The 19,128-nt window shown below is 44.5% G+C and overlaps 1 protein-coding gene across 2 annotated transcripts in view; it reads right to left on the bottom strand.

Moving 5' to 3' along the window:
* CCDC149 (coiled-coil domain containing 149) overlaps nt 1-19,128 on the bottom strand; it is a 115,555-nt gene that overhangs the window by 33,574 nt on the left and 62,853 nt on the right. The gene's annotated exons all lie outside the window — the stretch shown is intronic.

A 19,128-nucleotide genomic window follows, 5' to 3' on the forward strand; every position in this document is an offset into this window, starting at 1 on the left:
CTATGACATATTTGGGGTCCTTATTTGAAAACTAGTCAGCTGAACTGCACAAATATTTATTGTGCGACTACTGTGAGCAAAAGCATCATGAGGATCAGCAATGTTACAGGCAGGTGGAACGGCTTGTACAAAGGCCTAGCATAGGATACACAGCACTTAGTATACAGACGGCCATGTTTGATGGAATTCTCATTTCAAAACTCAAGGATTTTGCCCTTGTATACCTGCATAAAGCAAATTTACTTGTAGCCTTGGAATCAGCTTTCATGCTGCTTTTGCATGGGCGGATGCTTGCATGCTCAGTCACTAAGTCATGTCTGACTCTTTGTGACCCCATGGGCTATAGCCCACTAGACTCCTCTGTCCATGGGATTTTCCAGGCAAGAATACTGGAGCGGGTTGCCATTTTCTCCTCCAGGGGATCTTCCCAATCCAGGAATCGAACCCGTATCTCTTGCATTGGCAGGCAGATTCTTTACCTCTGAGCCACCTGGAAAGCCCTTGTAGGTAGATACAGGCAGACAAATGCAGAGTTGCAAACAATGGGAAGTGTCCCACAGCAAAGTTCCCAGGGAAGATCATTATGCCTTCTTGTTTCAGCTCATATTATAAACAAGTGTGTGCCTTTTCATGGTCCCATTTGTGCCCCTTTTCTTCCCTCACATTTTTGTAATTTCTCTCACTGTTTTGCTGTTTAAGAAGGCCCCCTGAGCTGTGCTGGAGTGTTGTTTGGTGTTTCTGAGCACAAGAGGTCATGATGTGCCTTACAGGGAATATCTGTGTGTTAGATAAGTTTCATCCAGGCATGAGTTACAGTGCTATTGGCTGTGACTTCAATGATAAAGAATGGACAATATAAGTTAAATAAAGTTACTTTAAACAGAAACGTGTAAAACATATATTGATCAGGTGACAAAAGTGTTGTGATGAGAGGCTCAGAGGAACCTAATCTGCTATTTCCTCTAGGAACAACGGTTCCGTATTCCCTAAATCAGTGTTTGCAGTGATTTTAGAGGCTGTAACTACAGCAAGTGTCAAGCATTGGCTATACTGCAGGGAGAATGGAGTTTATGTCAGAACTGGTTAATTCACCTGAAAGCTGATAACGTGAAAACACAAATTCTTGACTCAGGACTTTTAGGACCCCAAGTGAGTGAAAGACAAACAGCTAACCAAATAAGAAACACTTTCAGATCAAAAAGTCTAGAAACAGGAAGGCCCGTGCTTTTTTTTTTTTTTTTTGGCATGAGGCAACCGGCATGCCACATGGCTTTGAAAGCAGGGTGCTTTTCCTTGTATGTGAAAAGCCAGATTGACAGCCTGAACTTTAAGTAATAAAACACCACTGTGGTTTCCCATTCACAGTACGCTTCGCCGAACACTTAATTTAGAACCACACAATTATGTTTGCTTAATGCCAATTAATTATTAAACATGTTTATTGAGGTCTGACAGCCATAGAAGAGAGTCATCTTTTATATACTGGATGCCTGTTAAGCTTCAATAAACATGTTAACAATCATTTGGTGTTTAATGTGCATACAATATCGGCTATTATATCTCAGGGCTGGGCTGGATGAAACACTTATTTTTAAGAAGTGAGGCCTGAGATGGTGATAGCTGGATCACTGGTTAGGTCTGAACATTCAATTGGCTGAAGGGGCCCAAAGGGGCCACGAGAGCAGGGACAGAAGCCCCAGGGAGACTGCTCTTGTCTTCCCAGCTAATAGCTCACAGGTTCTGGAGTCTGCCTGCCTGGGGGCTATCGTCCTGGGGCTAAGTATGAGAGCTGTGCAACCTCAGGCTTATGCCTAAACTTCTCTTAGTATCTTTTACTGTAAGAGTACGACAGCAACAGTACAGCTTTTTACTCTCCAGGGTGCCTGTAACTGTCGGACCCAGAGTAGGCTGCACCCAAATATGCCTCAATGGCATATTGATTATTTTGAATTAAAGTTACTTAAGAAATGGCCAAGAGGGACACTTGCCCCTTAACCAGAGGGACTCTGACCCTCCTTTCTGTCACCCTGAGAGCAGGAAAAGATCTCTCTCATGCGGAATGGACTTGTAGACACAGAGGGGGAAGGAGAGGGTGGGATGAACTGAGAGAGTAGCGTGGTCATACGTACCACCATGCGTGAGACAGCAAGTGGCAAGTGGCTGTACAGCACCGGAAATGGGAAGCGGCTGTACAGCACCGGGAATGCAGCCCGGTGCTCCGAGATGACCCAGAGCAGCAGCATGGGGATGGGGTGGGAGCGAGGAGCAGGAGGAAGGGGATACACATATAGCTGATTCATACTGTTGAATAGCACAAAAGAATACAACATTGTAAAGCAATTATGTTGTTGTTGTTGTGTTGTATCATTGCTGTTTAGTTGCTCAGTTGTGTCTGACTCTTTTGCAGCCCCGTGGACTGTAGCATGCCAGGCTCCTCTGCCCACAGAATTCTCCAGGCAAGCATACTGGAGTGGGTTTGCCAGGCACTCCTCTAGGGGAATCTTCCCAACCCCGGGATCAAACCCATATCTCCTGCTTGGCAGGTGGATTCTTTACCACTGAGCCACCTGGGAAGCCCAAAGCAATTATATTCTGATTAAAAAATAAATTTAAAAAATCTCTCATATGAAAAGCGTACTCCCCGCATCTAAAGGTAGGACACCCTTACTGTCAGATAGGGAATTCAGGCAAGAAACCAAAATCTAAACAAACGCTGTTACTGCTCTTATTTACTACCCCAAGTCAAAACTCAGTGTATATTTTTCACTAGTTGGGCACCCAAAACCTAAGGTTCTCTCTCCTGTCAATTCCTCCCAAATATATTATTTCTTTGTCTAAAAGTATAAAAGTTATCTGCTTTGGTCACTTCTTAGATCCCATGTCTGAGAGACCAGCATGAATTTCAAATATGTCTCTTTTTCTCCTGCTAATCTGTCTTGTGTCCAACCACAAGACATCAAGACGGGTGGAGGGGGCAATTTCCCCTCCCCAACACTGAGCATGAAGTCGCATGAAGTCAAAGAATGAAGTTGTATTAAATGAGAATTTAACTTAGGGCAATTCAAATTCAGGTGTCCAGTTTCTGAAAAGATGAGGGGGGAAACCAAGGGGAAGAAGAACAAGATGAAGAAAAGCGGATGGGAGAGCAATAATAATTTTAAAAAGTGGTGGCTCCCCCCATCCCTACTTTCAGTGTCCTAGACTGAGGGCAAGGTGAGAGACTGACGATGCATTTAGGCAGAATCCTACTGTTCATGTTTATAAGTAAGGCTGCGGTTCAGGAGCTTGCGTGGCCATGTGCCTGAACACTGTGGGCAGCTTAAGGGAACTTCAAGGCGGATTTCAGCCAGACGCAAGTTTTTGCCTCTTACATGCTGACTTTAGAACCTAGTCCCACGTAAGAGAAGGTATTTCTCTACCATACTTAGCACAGCCCCAGAACGTAAAGAGTACTCGATCAACGTTAGCTGCTATTACAGTCACGCCTGTGACCACTAGTGTCCCCCTCCACGTGAGGTTCCCCACACATACACCCACTGGGAAAGTCCCAATTTTCTTCCAAGCTGGAGGAAAGCGAGCTGCTGAGCCAACGTTATCTGTAGACCGCAGGCAATGGGGTTGATTTCCCTCCTTGGAAGCTGTTAGGAAGCAACTGCTCAGAGCACTTAATTTCCTCCAATGGGACTATCAAAACTGCACAGCCAGCCTCCCTGTGCCAACGCTCGGAGTGGACCAGTGCCCTGAGAGGCGCGTGCATGGCCATGAGGAGACATGTCCGTTTGCTGATTTAGATGGAAAATGCTTATGAATGAATTACGGGTGTGAGTCGTCCGCTTATGGATGAGGTGCAGCTGCAGCTGAGATGTGGCCGAGGGACAAGACTGCAAAGCGATGTGGCGAACGGCTCTTGGGTGCCCTGACGACAGAGTCTGACTCCTCTGCCAAAGCACTGCTCAAACTCTGGTGCCGTCAAGGCCCCCCAGTCAGAATGACTCACTTCCTCCTTGATCTCTTCTCTGGCTTCATCCCTCAGAGCCCTCAACAGCCTCTCCTTCGTCTTATTTTCATTTGCCTGAATCCATTTTCCCCAGCTCACCAATGAGTCATCACCGACTCAATGGACACGAGTTTGAGCAAACTCTGGGAGATAGTGAAGGATGGAGGCCTGGTGGGCTGCAGTTATGGGGTCGCAAAGAGTCAGACACGACCCAGAAACTGAGCAACAACAATTTTCCCCAGTAGCCGGAGGCAGGAGCAGCTATCATTCTCCTGGTGTTACCTGTGTTCAGCTCCTGCATCTGCTCATTCTAGTCATGTGTCCTCAGCTGTCACCTAACCTTCACGGAGCCCTGGGTGACATCAGATTTTTTGAAAGTGGGGACTGTCTTAGTTCGCTCAAACTGCTATAACAGACTGCCATACACTGTGTGGCTTATAACTATAAACATCTCTCATAATTCTAGAGGCTGGGAAGTCCAAGATGAAAACGCTAGCAGATTGGGTGTTTCCCGCTCCATAGAGGGCTGTCCTTTGGCTGTGTCCTCACATGGTGGAAGGGCTGAGAGAGCTCTCTAGGGTCCCTTTTGCAAAGGCACTAACCCCGTGGATGAGGGCTCCACCCTCATGACTTAATCATCTCCCAAAGGCCAAACCTAAAAATATCACCATGTTGGGGGCTAGGCTTCAACATACGAATTATGTGGCGGGGGGAGGATACAGCTTATAGTATTCCACCCTTGATCACCCCCAAATTCATGTTCTTCTCACATGCAAAATACATTTATTGTATCCCAACACCTCCCAAAGAATTAACTGATTCCAGCATCAACTCTAGAGTCTGAAGTCCAAAGCTTCATCTAAACCTCACCTTGTTTAAATCACCCATGAGTGAGATTGGACGTGAGATACATCCTGAGGCCAACTCCTCTCCAGCTGTGAAATGGAGAGACCTAGCAAGTTACGTGCTCCCAAAATACAATGGTGGGACATGGGCAGGAGAGACACTACCACTCCAACAGGAGGAAACAGGAAAGAGGAAAGGGTGATAGGTCTCAAGTAAGCCCCAAACCTAACAGAGCAAACAACATTAAATTGTAAGGCTCAGGACTAATCCTCTTTGGATGGATGCTCTACCTTCCAGGCCCACTGGTAACATCACCCCCAAGGCTTGGCAGGATGGTTCTGCCAGCGCCCTGTAGCTCTCCTGGGCTGGGGTCTTCAGCCTTGGGGTTCTGGAAGGCCCCCTCTTTTCTAATCCAAGTGGAGGCAACTGTCCCCCAGAGCCATGCACTCCAGGCTTGTGGCAGGAGTGATAGCCTTGCTGGTCTCTGAATCACCTTCCATGTCATTCTTCTCTTGTCCTGAAAAATAGTGCCCAGCCTCTTACTAACACTAATTAGTATTAACCTCCTTATCAAAGGGTTGTTTGGCCAACACCCTTAGTATTCTCATTTTTTTGCAATATAGACAGGCTGAGAATTTTCCAAATCTTTAAATTCCGATTCCTTTTTGCTGAACAATTCCAGCTTCAAATCATCTCTTTTCTCACATTTTATAAGCAGTTAGGAGAAACCAGACTACTTCTTCAACACTCTCCTTAGACATTTTCTCAAATATCCGACTTCATTATCTACAAGTTTTACCTTCTATAAAGCAACAGGACCTAATCACAATTCAACCAAGTTTCCCTGGTGGCTCAGATGGTAAAGAATCTGCCTGCAGTGCAGGAGACCCAGGTTCAATCCCTGGGTCAGGAAGATCCCCTGGATAAGGGAATGGCTACCCACTATTCTCCAGGTACTCTTGACTAGAGAATCCTATGGACAGAGGAGCCTGGTGTTCACGGCTCACAAAGATTTGGACACGACTGGGTGACTAACACACAAGAAGGATGGCCTTTTCCCAGCATCCAATAATGTGTTCCTCATTTGCATGTAAGACCTCATCGGGATGGCTTTTACCGTCCATATTTCTACCAATCTGTTCAGGATTACTTAAGTATCTCCACTAAGACTGATGCTTTCTCTAAAGCTCCTTCTCTCTCTTCTCTTCTGTCCTCACCAGAATTGCCCCTACTTCACAGCAATGCTGTGAAGGATAATAGGCGTTTTCTAGCAGGAGCCTCAAAATTCTTGCAACCTTTCTACCCACCACCCAGTTCCAAAGCTGCTTCCACACTGTTATAGCAGCAGCCCACTTCTCAGAACCAATTCCTGTCTCAGTCTATTTAGGCTGCTATAACCGAATACTATGGACGGAGTAGCTGATAAACAGCAAACATTTGTTTCTCACAGTTGGAGGCTAGCAAATCCAAGATCAAAGCCCCGGTAGATCTTTTGTCTAATGAGGGCCCACTTCCTGGTTCATAGTCAGCTGTCTTCTCACTATGTCCTCACTTGGCCGAGGGGGCAAAAGAGCTCCCTGGGGTCTCTTTTATGAGGGCCCTAATTCCATTCACATCAGCTCTGCCACCCTGAATCACCCAAGTCACCTAATCACCCAAAGGCCCCAGCACCTAATACCATCTCATTTCGGACTGGGTTCCAACAAACAAATTTTGGTGGGGGACATATTCCATAGTGAGTCCATAGTGAGGGCAAGAGCTATCTTGTAGACAGGACAGTTAAGTATGGCTGCCCAGCCTGTGCACTGCACAACTCCAACTCTGGGGTCTCCATCCTCGCAGTGCAAAGATACAATGCAATGATCATTCTCTGAAGAGCTTTGAAAGTGCAATCTCCAGTTGTAGCTGGTATGGCTATAATTCTAATCCAATGACTCTCTATTTTCCAGAATTACTGGGAGGACTAGATGAAAAAATTAACAGGAAATAGATGTGAGCCCTTCCTCACCCTGTTCCTTGCATACTTCTGCAAATAGCATGCCTAGGGAGAGGTCAGCACCAAAAGTCATTTATTAAACATTCAGCTGCCGGTGTTGTGCTGAGTGACTTAAAAAACAAGTTCCTGCCTATCTTGTCTTTATCTATTGGTTTTTTCCACATCCTCTCCAATTGCCCCCTGACCTTTTGAAATACTCTTGATAAAATTAGACACAAGAGCTTTAAATGGCTCCAAGGAGGCAATTCTATTGTGTATACCAAAGTTCAAATTCTTAGACCTATATGACAAATCCAGTTCTAACTTTAAACAAAAGAATTTGTCACTTAAAGAACAATGAAAAAGCACAATCCAGCAGTTTTCACTGTCTTCCTCCCAGGCTCTGGAGATCACCAGGCCCACACTCATTAGTGCGCATCAATGTTTCCCAGTTAATGAGCACCCAGTTTGGGCCAAACAACATGCTAGAAGCTTTCTTTACACACAGTAGCTCCAGTGACTTCACTGCAATGGAATACATTTGGAATAAATCGTAAAGCCCTTCTGAGAGCTGATGATGCATGAACTGCCCCCACTCGCTTCTCGACCCCAACTCTAACCACCTCTCTTGTTCGCCAGCCTGGTTGGCTTCCCTTCAGCCCCTGCTTCTGCCCACCTCTGGGCCTCGGCACTTGCTCTCCCCACAGGTCTGTGCAGAACCCACGTCTTCTGTCTCTTTCAGGTCACAGATCGAATGTCACCTCCTCTAGGAGGTCTTCCCTGAACACCATTGCTGAAGCGTTCACCTTCAAGTGCCCCAGTGCCTTCACTGTGCTTCCAGAAATCAACTCGCTCATCTGCTTATCCCTCCCGCTGTCAGCTCCACCTCAGGGGCCTCTCTGGCCTCATGCACCGAAATACCCGGTGACCACAGCAGTGTCCGGCTAGCCTCAGGGAGTCCTCAGATGCATCTTAGGTACAGGAAGCCTCCGGTTTGTGGCTTCCCACAAGCCCAGAAGGCAGACGCTGTCTGCCATCTTCACAGGGGAGAGCCGTGGAGGGGCTGCAGCAGAGGGCTGAAGCCAGGGCTCCTTGCCTGGGGCCTGCGCTCAGACTGGGGTGTGCACTTCCCCTCACCCTCACATGCCAAGCCCTCAGTGCTTACACACTGACCCGGTAAGTCCAACAAGCATTCTGTGATGTACTGTTCCGATCCCCGTGGAGACAGAGAGGTGGGGTGACTTGACCACCTCACAGTCCTTAGAAATGGCAGAGCTGGGAGTTGAACCCTGGTGGTGAGGGTCCTGGAGTGAGCACTCTGCAGCCTCTCTCCTCACCGATGACAGCACACACTGCCTGGAGCACTTCCCGTCTGACTTCCTCCAGGCCTCGGAACCAAGGACACGTGGACAGGAATGCCTTCCTGACACCCGATGTAAGCAGTGCCCTCCAGGCTGCAGTCTACAGCTCCGTGCCTGTGAAGTTGCTCAGTCATGTTCAACTCTTTGTGAACCCATGGACTGTCACCTGCCAGGCTCCTCTGTCCATGGGATTCTTAGGCAAGAATACTGGAGTGGCCAAGCCCTCCTCCAGGAGATCTTCCCACCCAGGGATCGAACAAGAGAGGTGGTTAGAGTTGGGGTCTTGAAGTGGGTGGGGGCAGTTCATGCATCATCAGCTCTCAGAAGGGCTTTGCAATTTATTCCAAATTTATGTCTCTTATGTCTCCTGCATTGTCAGGAGGGTTCTTTACCTTTAGTGCCACCTGGGAAGCCCTGCAGCTCTCTAGCCTGCTGTAACTTGTTGACTTAGTACTTAGCGCTATCTGACATATTTTACTGTATTTAATCAAATATAAGATTTTGTCAACTCTAAGACCTACCATTATGCATCTCTAAAAAGGCTGATAAATACCAATCATCACTACATGATCCCAATGACTACATCAGAGATGTTCAAATGTTAAAACTGTGCCTCTCAGAATCAGTGTTATACCATGTATCTATTTATTTGCTCACTGTCCTTCTGTCCCCACTAGAATGGAAGCTTCATGACAGCAGGAATTCAGTGGTTTGGTTTACTACCCTATTTCCAGACCAGACAGTCAGGTTTTCAATGAAGATGTGTTGAACTGAGTTGAACCGAACCACTCTCTGTGAGGCAAGTACTACTATCACCTCCATTGTACAGATGAGAGCTGAGATACAGAGAGGTCAAGGAACTGGCCCAAGATCACACAGCTATCAAGCTCCTGACTTATCTTCAGATAGTTCAGAACACACTGTTCCCAAAGGGACAACATTTGAAGAGTTGTACAAAGCCGTTTTAAAGCTGCTTCAATTTGTTTTGATTTTAGTGTAATTTGGGTATGTTGTGGTTGTTGTTGTTTAGTCAGTAAGTCATGTCTGACTCTTCACAGCCCCATGGACTGTAGCCCATCAGACTTCTCTGTCCTTGGGATTTCCTAGGCAACAATACTGAACTGGGTTGCCACTTCCTTTTCCAGGAGATCTTCCCAACCCAGGGATTTCTGCATTGCAGGTAGATTCTTTACTGCTGGGCCACCAGAGTATCCCCGTTTGGGTGTGGTGTACTGTAAAACAGATCTTGGGCCAAGCCATCTTTCAGAATCAGTTCTCTATGAAGTGTGATTACAATGCATGGTCTAGGGGATGAATGTCCAAAATCACACTGTTTTGGTCATCTGCCCTACCCAGGCTATAAGCTCATATAAACCAGAACAACCTTAAACACAGTCTCTGAGACCAAATTCATTTGTCTAATTCATCTCACAATAAAGCATTAGGAAATGTTAAACTAGTCCAGCTGCTTGCTGAACTAACTGAGTGTTGCCTATGGTTTGCCATCAAGATCTCAGTTAGAGTAAGATATGACGGAGCCAGAACAGGTGAAGGGACCTTCTTGCTCATTTTAATTCTTGGTTCAGTTCAGTTCAGTTCAGTTACTCAATTGTGTCTGATTCTTTGCGACCCCATGGAATGCAGTGAGTCAGGCCTCCCTGTCCATCACTAACTCCCTGAATTTATTCAAACTCATCTCCATTAAGTTGATGCCATCCAACCATCTCATCCTCTGTTGTCCCCTTCTCCTCCCGCCTTCAATCTTTCCCAGCATCAGGGTCTTTTCAAATGAGTCAGTTCTTCGCATCAGGTTGCCAAAGTATTGGAGTATTCAGTATCAGTCCTTCCAACAAATATTCAGGACTGATTTCCTTTAGGATGGACTGGTTGGATCTCCTTGCAGTCAAGGGACTCTCAAAAGTTTTCTCCAACACCACAGTTCAAAAGCATCAATTCTTCGGTGCTCAGCTTTGTTTATAGTCCAACTCTCACATCCATATGTGACTACTGAAAAAAACCATAGCTTTGACTAGCATACCTTTGCTGGCAAAGTAATCTCTCTGCTTTTTAATATGCTACCTAGGTTGGTCATAACTTTTATCCCAAGGAGTAAGCATCTTTTAATTTCATGGCTGCCGTCACCATCTGCAGTGATTTTGGAGCCCAAAAAAATAAAGTCTGTCACTGTTTCCACTGTTTCCCCATCTATTTGCCATGAAGTGATGGGACCAGATGCCATGATCTCAGTTTTCTGAATGTTGAGTTTTAAGCCAACTTTTTCACTCTCCTCTTTCACTTTCATTAAGAGGCTCTTTAGTTCTTCTTTGCTTTCTGCCATAAGGGTGGTGTCATCTGCATTTCTGAGGTTATTGATATTTCTCCTGGCAATCTTGATTTCAGCTTGTGCTTCTTCCAGCCCAGCGTTTCTCATGATGTACTCTGCATAGAAGTTAAATAAGCAGGGTGACAATATACAGCCTTGACGTACTCCTTTTCCTATTTGGAACCAGTCTGTTGTTCCATGTCCAGTTCTAACTGTTGCTTCCTGACCTGCATACAGATTTCTTAGGAGGCAGGTCAGGTGGTCTGGAATTCCCATGTCTTTCAGTATTTTCCAGAGTTTGTTGTGGTCCACACACTCAAAGGCTTTGGCATAGTCAATAAAGCAGAAATAGATGTTTTTCTGGAAATTTCGTACTTTTTCAATGATCCAACAAATGTTGGCAATTTAATCTCTGGTTCCTCTGCCTTTTCAAAAACCTGGAACATCTGCCTGAACATCTGGAAGTTCACAGTTCATGTACTATTGAAGCCTAGCTTGGAGAATTTTGAGCATTACTTTACTAATGTGTGAGATGAGTACAATCGTGCAGTAGTTTGAATATTCTTTGGCATTGCCTTTCTTTGGGATTGGAATGAAAACTGACCTTTTCCAGTCCTGTGGCCACTGCTGAGTTTTCCAAATTTGCTGGCATATTGAGTGCAACACTTTCACAGCATCATCTTTTAGGATTTGAAATAGCTCAACCGGAATTTCATCACCTCCAGGAACTTTATTCATAGTGGTACTGCCTGAGGCCCATTTGACTTCACATTCCAGGATGTCTGGCTCTAGGTGAGTGATCACACCATCGTGGTTATCTGTGTCATGAAGATCATTTTTGTACAGTTCTTCTGTGTATTCTTGCCACCTCTTCTTAATATCTTCTGCTTCTGTTAGGTCCATACCATTTCTGTCCTTTATTGTGCCCATCTTTGCATGAAATGTTCCCTTGGTATCTCTGATTTTCTTGAATAGATCTTTAGTCTTTCCCATTCTATTGTTTTCCTCTATTTCTTTGCACTGATCACTGAGGAAGGCTTTCTTATTCTCTCCTTGCTATTCTTTGGAACTATGCATTCAAATGGGTGTATCTTTCCTTTTCTCCTTTGGTTTTCCCTTTCCTTCTTTTCACAGCTATTTGTAAGACCTCCTCAGGCAGCCATTTTGCTTTTTTGCATTTCTTTTTCTTGGAGATGGTCTTGATCCATGTCTCCTGTACAATGTCCATAGTTCTTCAGGCACTCTATCAGACCTAATCCCTTGACTCTATTTCTCACTTCCACTGTATAATCATAAGGGATTTGATTTAGGTCATACCTGAATGGTCTAGTGATTTCCCCCACTTTCTTCATTTTAAGTCTGAATTTGGCAATAAGGAGTTCATGATCTGAGCCACAGTCAGCTCCTGGTCTTGTTTTTGTTGACTGTATAGAGCTTCTCCATCTTTGGGTGCAAAGAATATAATCAATCTGATTTCGGTTTTGACCATCTGGTGATGTCCACGTGTAGAGTCTTCTCTTGTGTTGTTGGAAGAGGGTATTTACTATGACCAGTGCATTCTCTTGGCAAAATTCTATTAGCCTTTGCCCTGGTTCATTCTGTACTCCAAGGCCAAATTTGCCTGTTACTCCAGGTGTTTCTTGACTTCCTGCTTTTGCATTCCAGTCCCCTATAATGAAAAGGACATCTTTTTGGGTGTTAGTTCTAGAAGGTGGTGTAGGTCTTCATAGGACCGTTCAACTTCAGCTACTTCAGCATTACTGGTCAGGGCATAGACTTGGATTACTGTGATACTGAATGGTTTGCCTTGGAAATGAACAGAGATCATTCTGTCATTTTTGAGATTGCATCGAAGTATTGCATTTTGGACTCTTTTGTTGACCATGATGGTTACTCCATTTCTTCTAAGGGATTCTTGCCCACAATAGTAGATATAATGGTCATCTGAGTAAATTCACCCATTTCAGTCCATTTTAGTTTGCTGATTCCTAAAATGTCGACGTTCACTGTTGCCGTCTCTTGTTTGACCACTTCAATTTGCCTTGATTCAGGGACCTAACATTCCAGGTTCCTATGCAATATTGCTCTTTACAGCATTGGACCTTGCTTCTATCACCAGTCACATCCACAGCTGGGTATTGTTTTTGCTTTATCTCCATCTCTTCATTCTTTTTGGCGTTATTTCTCCACTGATCTCCAGTAGCATATTGGGCACCTACTGACCTGGGGAGTTCATCTTTAAGTGTCCTATCTTTTTGCCTTTTCTTATGGTTCATGGGGTTCTCAAGGCAAGAATACTGAAGTGGTTTGCCATTCCCTTCTCCAGTGGACCACGTTTTGTCAGAACTCTCCACCATGACCCGCCCATCTTGGGTGGCTCTACATGGCATGGTTCACAGTCGCATTGAGTTAGATTGATTCTTGGAAATTAATTTCTAATTACCCAGGGTGAGAGCTCTTCATTAGAGTGCCCTCTTCATGTGGGCTTCCCACAGGCTAGGACATCTCCATGCTCCTTTGAAGCACAAAGAGAAAATGTTTATATAGAGCTCTCTGATCCCTCATCCTGGACTGTTACAAACATCCACAGCTGAGCACTTTTTTTTTTTAATAAAAACAAAATATACTTTAATAAGTCACCTGCATGCTCATTGGTCTATCTTTATCGACTGGTGGCTTTGCTTAATTGGTTTGCTTGCTGAATCCATCCAAAAGTCCCATGTCAATAGAGGTACGTTCATAGAAAGGGTCTATCATTTTATGGTGCCAATACCAGATAAAACAGAGTTATTTAAAGACTGTTGGCTGGTGTAGCATAAAGCTCATTATTAAGGGTAAAACCTCATGTTTATGCACAACTGCAAACAGTTACATTTAAATTGGCCAGCAGGGGCCCAGTGAAAGTGACTGCCTGACACTGCCCACCTGAAGTTCCTTGGTTTTGAGTACCTCACATTGCATCATCGTTTTTCTGTATAAAAGTGCCGTAACCTGTAAAATGAAGGAAACATAAAAGCGAGTGGACTAGAAAGCCCAACGGAAACATGAGATGCCACTCCTGGTACATTCTCTTAGGTGCTTATTCCACAAGGGGTACATAAAATGCAAGGTGCCGGCCTTCTCACCTCAGTCTGTGTCTCCAATGGGAGGCATATGCCCACCCGGTCCACTGGAAACAGTTGATCAACAGGTAAAATGACCTTGAGATTCCTGGTGGAAATTTTATACAAGAGGACTCTAAGCTGATCTGGGCCCAGGTTGTGCTAAAGATACCAGCAATGTTTACCCTTCATGGGGTGCTTACTGGATGCCAGACACTATACTACACCCTTTATAAACATAATATTGATGTACACACACAATTCTAATCATTAAGTCTCCTGTTTTCTTTTCTTCCTAGCACTAAACACTGATAATTGTGTATATAACTACTTAATTTTCTTACCCTCTGTCTCCCCAACTAGACTGTATATCTGTGAGACTGGGTACCTTGTCTTTCTTATTCCTTGATGTAGTCATAGCACCTAGAACATTAATTAGCACACAGTGAGTTCCCAATTATGTATTGATGAATAATGATGAAAACTGACAGCAAGTCTATGTGAGATATCATTACTCCCATTTTACAGATGAGGAAACTGAGGCCCAGAGAGACAAATGACTTGCACAAGGTAATAGCATGCACACAGATAATAACTGACAGAGCTAGAATATAAATCTGGTCTAGCAGTTTCCAAAGATGGACCTTCTGGACTATTCTAGACTATACCATTTGGCAGTGGGAGGCTGGAGCTGGCTCTTTCTGGAGTGCCAAGCTTTCTAACTTCCAGTTCAGTGACTTCCATTTGCTGGCCTGATATTTAAATGTCATGGCACCAGTGTTTATACCACAGAAATCGGCAAAGCCCTACCAGCCGGCTTCCCCTTAGGAGCAGCAGGTTCACCACCCCCTCTGGATATCTGTGATTCAAGTATGCTTTGTTGGTTTGTGCCTCTTGTATGCACGTGTGCTCAGTTGCTTCAGCTGTGTCTGACTCTTTGCGACCCCGTGGACTGCAGCCTGCCAGGCTCCTCTGTCCATGGGATTTCCCAGGCAAGAATACTGGGGTGGGTTGCCATTTTCCCCTCCAGGGGATCTTCCTGACCCAGGGATCAGACCTGGGTCTCCTGCATTGGAGGTAGATTCTTTACCGCTGAGCCACTGGGGAAGCCCTTTGTGCCTCTTACTGATTCTTAAATTCTCAAAGACCTCCTTCTTCCTCCTGGTCCCCTTTCCCTAAATCTTCTCTTTTTATAATGTCTGCTCAGAAGCGGAAGCAGGAGTATGGCGGGGGCAGGAAGGGAAGCTGTAATTCTCTCAGTGGGCTGCTTTCCAGACTTGAGGTCCTAGCACTGCTGGGTCTTCCCATGTAATTGGTCCTTATTCCTCACAGATGGACACACAAAGAACCCTGGGCAATCCACCCTCGTGAAGAGCTTTCCCCAGGGTGATTTGTGGAGGTGTAAGTCCTCTCTTCCTTCTTTAACCTTTTAGAGGTATAATTATCAAGAAAGGGGAGGACATCTACTAGGCTTCCCTTTTCCCATCTCTAGTCTGGTTTGGACTGGGGCATTGTATCTGTCTGTGAGCCTTGAGAAATTATTGGGCTATGCTCAGAGAATACTAGGGGATGTTGATCACAGAAGCCCACCATCCGCCTGCCGACCCTGTGTGAGTACCAAGCGGTTTGTAAGCCAGGGTGGCAACAAATCTTTCAAGAGGCTGTTTGAAAATGCTTTATGGCACGTAGGGCTACAAGGCTCTAGCTGAACAAATGGAAAAATTAGTCTACCTTAAAATAACCAAGGCAAGTAATTTTCTATCACCTTGTTTCTTAAATGTACTTAACGTCTAGAATCTGGGCTTCCCAAAATATGGCGAAGGGTCATCAGTTAAAATGGCAACTAACTTGAAGATAAACAAAACAAAACAAAACAAAATTTCCACTTTAATAGTTGCTTCTAAAATGATGCCATCAGCCCTTCTGTTCAGAATATGGGGAGTTAGGAATCAAACAACATCAATTACTATTTCTTGAATTTAACAGGCGTGAGCTAGTCTAGGAGCAGGAGCCTTATCCCACACCTACTTAGGCTCAGCCACAGCTCTCCCTGACCCCTCCAGGGGTGTCCCAGGTCCCACAGCTTAGGTTTGGTTTTCTTCGGGTTTTTCTTGAATGGAATGGTTTGCTTTCTAACCCCTTTCTCCAGATTTCTAAATTAGTCTTCATCCCACAAAGCAGGTTAGTGATGACGAGCAGACGGGCAGTCAGTCTACGGTTTTCTTGTGTTCTTTTCCTTTTTCTCTTCCTCTTTCTTAAACTTTTTTGCTCTTTTTTTTTTTTTTTTTACATTTCCTTTATTCATTCACTCACTCATTTATCCTATTCCGTTGCTTCAATAAAGATCTGTCATTAAATACATATGGCCACTATGGAGAAGAGCATGGAGATTCCTTGAAAAAAAGAATAGGAGTAAAACTACCACATGACCCAGCAATCCCACTACTGGGCATATACCCTGAGGAAAACCAGAATTCAAAAAGACACAGGTATCTCAGCGCTCACTGCAGCACTATCTACAATAGCCAGGACATGGAAGCAACCTAGATGTCCATCAATAGATGAATGGATAAAGAAGCTGTGGTACACATATAAATGGAATATTACTTAGCCATAAAAAGGAACAAATTTGAATCAGTTGAACTAAGGTGGATGAACCTAGAGCCTGTTACACAGAGTGAAGTAAGTCAAAGAGAACAAATATATATGGAATCTAGAAAAATGGTACTGAGCACACTACTTGCCTGGTAGGAACAGAGACAATGGATGAAGAAGAGGGTAGATGAACTGAGAGAGTAGCATCAAAACATATACGTTACCATGTGTAAAACAGATAGCTAGTGGGAAGCTGCAGTAACGCAGGGAGCCCAACCCAGTGCTCTGTGAGAACCTAGAGGGGTGGGATGGAGCATGAGCTGGAGGGAGGCTCAAGAGGGAGGGGCTATATATGTAGACTTATAGCTAATTCACACTGTTGTTTGACAGAAACCAACACAACATTGTCAAGCAATTAGCCTCTGATTAAACTTTTTAAAAGCTCTATTAAATAAAATCTATGCATCACAAACCAAGAATGCTAATTCCTACGGATACCAGGAGTTTGGCCTGCAAGGGGTTTGCACTTATGGGAGGAGAGACACAAAAGTACAAGCAGAGGGGAAAGAGTAGGACACTGTTGGTGCGTACAGGAATGCCCCCAAGGGTTGGAGAAGGCTACATCTCACCTAGGGCCTGAAAGATGAGCGGGAGTTTGCAGAAGTAAAGGGGAAGAGTGTTCCAGACTGTGACAGCATGTGCAAAGGCCCTGAGGCACAAGGCAGAAAGAGGCTGAAATGAGCACTGCAGGGTGGAGGTGCGAGGTGGCTAATGGCAAGAGACGTGGCTGGAGAAACTGGGAGGCTAGATAATAGGGATCTAGCACACCAAGGTAGGGAGCTGGGACTGGATTCAGAAGGTGATGGGAAGGTTGGAGCTGTGAGTGACGCAATGAATAAAAAGCAAAGGTGGGGTTAACTCATTTCCTACCACACAGTCATGGCCACCCTTCAACAGAGGCCTCTGAGGTTCTCATGATGGCTGGTGTCATTACTGAATGAGTCATCTGGCCTGAATGTTGATGACTGGGGGTGAGGGTAGGGGAGAGGATGAACATGACTCACAGGGGGCTGAAAATAAACCAGCCCTATTACTTTAGATGCAAATGAGAATAAATGGAATTTCTGGGGCTCATTGTAGCTGGTCTTTTTTGAGGAGGAGAGGGCTGGATACTGAGATACAGGGTCTACTGAACATTATAACATCTTCCCTGCACCTTTTGGCAGGCAAATTACTTCACAGGCCATGAAAATGAGTCACTAAATCCTAAACCTTGGTTGAGAAAAGCAAGTTTGATAAATGTGTTCAGCTACTGGAATAAAGACCCAGAATGCAGGCAAATCATGAAGTTCAGATGGTGCCAATGCAAAAACAGCCCCAGACCTGCACTTAGTGTTTCACACACACACTCACTTATGTGCACACCCCCTCCCTTTCTTTCCTTGAAATATCAGTTGCAAATGTCAATGCCTAGAATATCTCATGCCTACAAAGTGATACAATTATAGGTGACCAAAAGGTGAGACAGAGGTGTGTATAGGAGAGTTGGGGGTAGCCCAGAAAATAAAAAAGAAAAGAAGCAAAAAAATCAGTCAAGAAGAACCATGAATGCAAATATCACGTTTCAAAATGTTTTAGTATTTTGAGGATTTATATCACTTCCAAGTGTATTAGTCACTTAGCCATGTCCGACTCTTTTCGACCCCATGGATTGTAGCCCACCAGGCTCCTCTGTCCATGGCCTTCTCCAGGCAAGAATACTGGACTGGGTTGCCATTTACTTCTGCAGGCCTTCTTCCCCAGCCAGGGATTTAACCCAGGTCTCCTGCATTGCAGGCAGATTCTTTACTGTCTGAGCCATCAAGGAAGCCCCATTTCATCTCAAAATTCCTGCAGTATTTTTACAGATTCAAAGGACAGGAGGATTGTACATCCCTGAATTTAGTCTCTGGAAAAACTTACTCTGATGTTATAACTTGTGGGAGTGACTAAGAAGGCCTGGCCTTTAATTTTTGACCAAACATCTAGGTTACAGAGCTTAAATCATTTTGGAAGGCCTGATTAGCTTGTCTAGGGTTAATTAGTACCTTTCTTAGGCATTCTCGTCCACCTCCTATTTCATGACTGAGAATAGTAGAGCTTACTTTTGCAAATATAGTATGTTAAATCCAAGAGGTTTTTTAAAAATTTTAAAGACAGACTAAGTGGAGAAGAGGCTGCGTAGAGAAGACTCCCCAGTACACCCTTAGGTTGAGCCCCTTTAGCCAGCAGTAAACACACAATCCTCTCTGCTCTTTTGTCATGGAAGGGTTCTCTGGATGATCCAGACACTTCCATGCATTTTTTTTTTTAAAAGAATGAGCATCTTTCAAAATGGCACCTCCTGATAACCAATGACTCCCAGCAACGCCGAGCATGCCCATCATTTGTCAGGGGATTTGGTGCCATTCAAAAGACATTTCCCAAGAAAGCACCTCCTCCTTCCAAGTAGTTTTCTTGAGTCAAACTCCAAAGGCCATCCCTGTTGTGAAAGCTGCCTCTAGCAAGAAGTTAAAATTGAAGTTATCTTGGCAAAACAGGAAATTATTTGGGGGGCGGGGGACAGAATTAAACTTGGGTAGTTTTTCTTCCTTTTCTCAATTGTACTTTTGTTCACAGCTTCAGCTGGGAGAGAGAGTGTTCACATTTAGTTTGGAGTTTATGAGTTCATATTTTATAATTAACGTTGCCAACAGGGGAGTTTGATTAATACCAAGCAGTGGATTTTGAGCAATGTTCCATACAAATTGCCAAATTTAGCAATAAAATAAATTGGTTATGTGAACATAATTAGTAGGATGACTACTTAAAATTCAAAACCGAATGTGAATAATTCCAAATCATCTGAGCCACAAATCCATTATTTGTATAGAAGGGAGAAAGTATAGCAT

This window comes from Ovis aries, chromosome 6 (genome assembly GCF_016772045.2).
Source record: "Ovis aries strain OAR_USU_Benz2616 breed Rambouillet chromosome 6, ARS-UI_Ramb_v3.0, whole genome shotgun sequence".
In the NCBI taxonomy this organism is placed as follows: domain Eukaryota; kingdom Metazoa; phylum Chordata; class Mammalia; order Artiodactyla; family Bovidae; genus Ovis; species Ovis aries.